Here is a 7,544-nt window from a genome sequence, read left to right on the forward strand (position 1 = left end):
GAAATAGACTAGCAATGGGCATGCTCAAGTGGAAGATAATAAAAATATTCGATTGTTTGTCAGATTTCGGAGTTACATTTCTCAAATTTGGCTAGTTCTATCACGTCGTCATCTGATGCCTACTCATCGTTTCATAAATGTTGGATCGTTTGGTCAGATTTTGGAGTTCCATTTCTCAAATTTGGCCAGTTTGTCACAATGTCATCTGACACCAAGATGACAACAAGCAAGGTGTTTGCGCAGTTCATGCAGGAAATCGTTTCACACGGAGGAGCGTTCATTCATCTTTCTTTGCCTATTGGCAATTCAGCAAGTTCTAGTGCCCCGGATGGTTGGTGGTGGTCACCATATTCTCCCATTGTGGCACCCATCAATTGTAAGCAATAGTGTTTTTCACACACACACACACACACAAACACACACACATGAATATAAACTGTGTTTTATGAACCCTAAACACACACTTATGAGTTGGGGCTACTTAAATAAATAGTGAGAATATATCCCACATAGAAAGGCAGGGGAAGGCTATGGCTATAAATAGCAGGGACCTCTGCACAGAAATCTTCATCTTTGCGCTTGGGGCAATGACGCAGTTAGTGAGGGCTTCCCGAGACGCGTCAATTGCTGGTTGAAAACTATTTCCAACCCCCCTCCCCGGCTCCTGCTAAAGGAGCCCCGGAGAATTTTTGCAAAGGCCCTTGCTCCTCTCCGGAGGAGTGGGCCTCTAAAAAAATCCCTAAATCAAGTTTTGTGGAAGATTAGATAGTTTCTTAGCAGCTAGCAAAATCAAATTTAATGTTTATTGATTAGCTCTCTATTCTGCTTTATACTTCCTAATCCATTGCAATTCTTAATTTTTGGTTTATGCTAAGATGCTTGCTCAGCTAAAAGTGTTTATATTGATTGATCTCTGCAATATGTTTTGCCAATCAAGTGCTCTACTGATTTGTTTTCTGCTATATGCATCCAATCGAGTCCTAGATTGATAGATTTCTGCTATATGCTTGTCAATCGAGGCGATCTATTGATTGATATCTGTTGTATGTTTGCCCGTTTTGATTAATCTTTGCCCCGGGTTTGTGCAAGTCTCTGATTTATTGCCCCATACAGCCGGATCTATTTGCTGCATACAATCTAGTTTGATGGTTGTGTGTGTATGTATACCTGTTTGGATTGTATGTCTCCTGTTTGTCAGTTTTTCAACTCAGGAGGAGAAGCAGGTTAAGGATTCAGGCAGCGACATACTGGTACTGAGTAGAAAAATTTCTCTGTTTCTTGGAAGCAGAATATGCACTCATTAACTTGCCAGGCTTGCGGATGGGCTCTAAATTCACCATTTGTAGGCCCTCAGGTAAGTCCCTAAACATTTGCACATTCCAATACTGTTTATGTGTCTGTGTCTCTACACAGGTGGAGGTAAGAGGATATCCATATGGAAATTATTTAGGTTTTCCCTGACAATCCCTTCATGTTATTCGCAGATGTATTATGTATGTCTGTGCTTGTGTGGTAAATCCTATACATATACATATGGATTACTTAGGTTTTCCCTCTGACAATCCTATGTTTGCTATGTCTGATCATGACATTAGTGAGCAGATTCATACCCTTATTTTTGGAATGACCTGACATGTAAATATAATTCTGTACTATAAAGTGTATGTATGCATAGGTCTTGAATATGATATGGGAAGATTAATACCCTTATTTTGGAATGACCTGACATGTAAATATAATGCAGTATTATGAAGTGTATGTGTGCATATGTCTTCAATATGATTATAATTATTCTAATCTTGTTGTAGAATGCATTATTAATGCAGATTCTTTGTGGGTTATGGCTTGATTGATACTCTCAAGGGTAGTTCTAGTTATCAAGCTTAATTTCAAGGAAACATTTCAATCATCAATCACAGAATTTAGAATCAACACTTCTGTGATTGATAGTGAACAATCAATCACAGAAGTGCTGATTCTAAATTTCACTATCATATTCTTTGATTTAGGTTGCATGCAGAATGAGGTAAGCTCAATGCCTGAGTCATCAATGGAACTGAATAAGAATTGTCATATACACATGTACATTATTACATTGGTTTTGTATTCTTAATGCATATTATGTACATGTAACTTGGTGTGTATACCACATGTATCATCTGGGTTGAATGCTTGTTGTTTACATATACTCTGGGGTTTATATTAATCTATATACTAACTGGATTTATATGCAAGCATGTGTAGATTATGTCAAAGTAATGATATACATATATAATTTTACACATTCTTGTGTTTCTTATTAGTTCAGTTCCTATACAGCATATGTAAAATATAATATTTTTACATCAATAGCATCCACTTCATGAACATGTTCTCTTAAACAAATATTAGTTGCAATCAACAATGAGGCTCAAATCCATGGCTCTATTCTTGTCAATTGGATATTTTTGAGTTGGTATTCATCCAATCAATTCGAGGTTTGATCTTTCAAAGAGATAATCTGTATCTCTAGACTTAAATGAACATTCTATATTAATGCATGATGAGAATTGACCATGGCACTTGAACCTAAGATGACAAGGCCAAAAAGCTTACACACATTACCTCATAAGCTATGTTGCTCCAATGGAGTTTCGTTCTACCATATTTCTATTGATACTTATTATTCTCCAACCAAAATGAAGACCCCTTTATTTTGTGACATGAAGGATTTACGCATAATATTAAATTTGTCTAATCATGTCCCTGTTGATTATTGATCGATATTACATGGAGTGAATTTTCCTTTTTCTCCTTTAAAAATCACGCGAACAACAATGTTTGAATGTTGCTTCCCCACCACACCATTCCTTTATTAAAGTATAACTCAACACTAATGGGTTTTCCATGATTACGTAAAATAATACTTGATATAGCACATTTCAAATAACACCATTCAAGTTTTTTGTGGTTGCATTAAATAATCCTTGATGTACCACTCTTAAAATAAAACTATTCGTATATGTAGAGTTGGATGCACTTTCTTATGTAAGAAGCAAGGCCGACCATGGGGCTCAAACCCATGACCACATGGTTAAGAGTTTTGTGCTCTTCCATTTGAGTTAGATTGACTCAATGTACTTAATTGTTATTAATTACACATAATGTAGGTGAGGATCCCTAATATTTATAAAGCATACGTGAAGGGTATGTTTACTAATGTTAGAAAGGAACTAATGTGTGGATGCACTAAGATATTCATAATCAATGAATGAAGAGTCTTTTAGAAAACAAATCTATTCAAGGGGCCTAGGAAGAAGTATAAATATGAGGCCTAGCTACCCTTATAAAACACATTATTTCTGAAGGTTGAAGTCTTATGGTGCATGCTAGGCGTTTATTGTGATGATCGTGTTACCTATTCCAAGGTACTAGTCATTCTAATATCCGTTGGTATGGGATGTTGGTGGTAGGTTGATTATGTGGGAGGAACGAGCCCTTCTATCTAATCTATCTATCTATCTTTTACTTTAGTTTGGTTGATTTATTAGTAATAGACTTTTAACAGTGATAACGATAATAATTATCATTGTGTATGGGGTCGAGCATATTTGCACTAATTGCACAAGCTCAACCCATGGCCCTTTTGAACATTCCGTTGTGTATACCACTCTCTCCTCTATTAAGCCGTCTCTTGGCTGATTTTATGGGACATAGTGATCATTAGGAAGTGCATGTCTACCACTACCACACTAGGGATTCATACCTTAGGGCATGCTTAATGTTTCACACACACACCCACCCACCCACCTATTTTATTATTATTACTATTATTTCTAGTTACACACTTTGTCTTCCCATTTATGATTTTCTTGTAATTGCCATCTGCCTACCCACACTTAACTCTAATTTTTACCCTTAATTTTCATGTTTAACCATACACTATTCACATACATTTAACGATATCATGTAGACTATTGTTAAGAAATTTACCATGTAGAATAGAGTTTGGGCATCACACTAACGATTGAGCACTTGTTTCGAATTGTCATCTAGGGTAAAAGGCATTTAATCGAGACTTTTGATTCAAAACAAATGAGTTCACGTATCATGTTTTTTACATGGATTTGAGTACTGCATCGTTGTGCACAAAAACACCACCACTTGTATCAATTCGTGGCCTTACGTCTCCAATTATGCAAAGCACCATCGCAATATTTTGATGAATATGTGCGTAAATCTCACTCTACATTTATTTGTGACATTCAAGTCTTTTTAGTAGGCACCAAGTGATTTTTTGAACATTGTTTTCATCACTTCTTGTCTCGTATAGGTAGTGTCCTATTTCCCCCCCTTGTTCATAACAACATTTGCTTGTTACACACAAGACTACAATACTACTTGCACACTCACTTGTTAGGGCGTCATTACACTCGATCGACTATAGCAATACATGATTGGCTGGAAATTTAACATAGGACTATCTAGAAAATTATGTTTATTCTAGAACCATGATTGACCTTCGGGGAGCGAACATCAATAATCAAGATAGAGGGCCGGTAAAGACATCTTAGCTATGTTTTCCCAACGTACATCAGACTTTTGACCGCTGAGGCATAGGTGTAATAACCAAGATCATTAATCCTAAAATAAAGACATAAATGACACAATCATACTGAAAATATGCGTTACCACCCATTTGCCCCCGCGCCAGAGTAGACATCACATACAAGGAATCCCGATCTGTCCTATACCAGCAATGATCTCCACGTTAGGATCTTGGTAGATGACTAGTCCACATCAAAGAGAGGTCGGAACCACTCATGGGGCTCCCCCTGACAAAGGAGAGTATCCCCTATTTATAGGACCTAGGCCATGTAATGACATATACCTGACCAATCATGTGTGGGGTACCCAATGACACACATTAGATCAGTCCAATAAAGCCTCCGACTCAGATATTATAGTATGATAGCCCTCAAATAAGAATTGGACCTCAACATTCTTGCTCCCTTACCAAACGAAGGAGAACTAGGAAACGATATATTGACTGTTCAAGCACGTTGCATCGCCTGCAGCTTAGGCGTAGAGGACAAAACTGCTACTCTGTTGGTACACCTACGATCATGCCAACACACATACCATATCGTTTGTTTTCAATATGCATGTCGCATTGCAACGGTCTGTTTCGGGGATTGCAATACAACTCTCTTAGATGAGTGGAGAAAACTGATAGGTAAAATTGTTGCTTGTCTCTATAGTGTAGTAGCTAATTAGCTAAGCCGTGCTGCCGTATAAAGTGTGGTAGCTATTTAGATGTTATGGTTCAGTAGTGTAGTATCTAATTAGCTACAACCTAAGTATTAGCTAATTAGCCAAGATGTAGCTAATTAGCTAATGCAAATCAATGGTCTAGCAACTAATTAGCTAACCAATATCAAAAGTGGTAGCTAATTAGCTATTGCCATAATTAAGAAGAATAGCTAATTAGCCAAGATGTAGCTAATTAGCTATTGCAAATCTATGGTCTAGCAGCTAGCTAAATAGTATCAAGCCATAGTTAAGAAGAATAGATAATTAGCTAAGATGTAGCTAATTAGCTACTACCAACGTATAGTCTAGCAACTAATTAGCTAAGTGGTAGCTAATTAGCTACTACCATAATTAAGTAGAATAGTTAATTAGCTAAGCAATATAAAAAGTGGTAGCTAATTAGCTACTACCATAGTTAAGAAGAATAGCTAATTAGCTACTACTAATCTATGGTCTAACAACTAATTAGCTACAGTGTAGCTAATTAGCTAAGCAACATCAAAAGTGGTAGCTAATTAGCTAAGCAACATCAAAAGTGGTAGCTAATTAACTCCTGTCATAGTTAAGAAGAATAGCTAATTACCTAAGATGTAGTTAATTAGCTACTGTCAACCTATAGTCTGGCAACTGGCTAATTAGCTAAGTGGTAGCTAATTAGCTACTACCATAATTAAGTAGAATAGCTAATTAGCTAAGCAATATCAAAAGTGGTAGCTAATTAGCTACTGCCATAGTTAAGAAGAATAACTAATTAGCTAAGATGTAGCTAATTAGCTACTGCCAACCTATAGTCTAGCAACTAATTGATAAGATGTAGCTAATTAGCTACTATCATAATTAAGTAGAATCGCTAATTAGCTATTGCCAGCCTAATTAGCTAAGATGTACTACCATACTTAAGTAGAATAACTAATATTAGCTATTGCCAATCTAAAGTCAGCATCTAATTCGCTAAGCAGTATCAAGTGTGGTAGCTAATTAGCTACTGCCATAGTTAGGAAGAATAGCTAATTAACTAAGATGTAGCTAATTAGCTAAGTGGTAGCTAATTAGCTACTGCCAACCTATAGCCTAGCAGCTAATTAGCTAAGCAATATCAAGAGTGGTAGCTAATTCGCTACTGCCATAGTTAGGAAGAATAGCTAATTAGCTAAGATGTAGCTAATTAGCTACTGCCAACCTATAGTCTAGCAACTAATTAGCTAAGATGTAACTAATTAGCTAAGTGGTAGCTAATTAACTACTGCCAACCTATAGTCTAGCAGCTAATTAGCTAAGATGTAGCTAATTAGCTAAGTAGTATCAAGAGTGATAACTAATTAGCTACTGTCATAGTTAAGAAGAATAGCTATTTAGTTAAGATGTCGCAGTATCGACAATATCAAGAGTGGCCGCTAATTGCGTACCATGTAGCTAATTAGCTATCATGTTTGGAATTCAGCTAAGATCATAGAAAAACACAAGAGAAGCCACTAATTAGCTAACATGTTGTAGAATCTCATGGATTAAGGAGGTTGCATGAGGTGTTTGGTGCCGATGACGCCGCAACCGATGAGGAGATAACTGGCAACGTGGCTGAAAGTAAGAGTCCTGCTATCACATCGCCTTCAGATAAGCTCCATCCTATTTGTTTGGAAGATTGTACTAAATTAGGCAACGTTGTGAAAAGCCATGAAATATTGGAAACAACACACTGTAAATCTGAGGTTCATAACAACAGTGTTTTTGAACACTTGATGCAACATTTCTTCGAATCCCAAAACCTTGATTCAACCCCACCGAGCCCAACTATTGATGATGTCCCACCAGATCCCAATGTACTTGAAAAGCTAGCACAAGACGGGGCTGACGTGCAAGCCGCTATTGAGGCGATGGAAAGGTTGTCGAAGGAGGACACACTTGTGCAATGGGTGAAAGAAGCAAGGCTAAAATGGGCAACCAGCTAGAAAAAGGCAAAAGAAGGGGTCACGATTGGGGATAAGACCAGTTACTCGATCAAGGGGCTCTTGAATTGGAGCTAATTACTACCAATTATTGATTAGTGGGATATGCCAGTTAACTATTTTCCTAGAAAATTATGAAGATGGCCTATGGTCTATTTGGACAACTAACACCTAAAATTGGTTGTTGCTTGATCCACATTATGTAATGGAACTCTATGGTGGATATTAAGATAATATTATTATTTTGTTGCAGAATATTTTATGTTCATTATGTTGTTTTGTGAGACTGTTGGCTTCTTTGTGAGTGTG

At 37.0% G+C, this 7,544-nt stretch overlaps 1 non-coding gene across 1 annotated transcript; it reads left to right on the forward strand.

Annotated features, from left to right (window-relative positions):
- The first annotated feature begins 569 nt into the window (after positions 1-569).
- LOC147854406 (U4 spliceosomal RNA) lies at positions 570-726 on the forward strand. The gene has a single exon (XR_015531085.1). It is a non-coding gene; the product is annotated as a U4 spliceosomal RNA (small nuclear RNA).
- Positions 727-7,544: the final 6,818 nt, after the last annotated feature.

The sequence above is a fragment of the Azolla caroliniana genome, unplaced genomic scaffold (genome assembly GCF_043228905.1).
Source record: "Azolla caroliniana isolate FFs.n. ecotype wild unplaced genomic scaffold, voAzoCaro1.0.p SCAF_15, whole genome shotgun sequence".
NCBI lineage: Eukaryota > Viridiplantae > Streptophyta > Polypodiopsida > Salviniales > Salviniaceae > Azolla > Azolla caroliniana.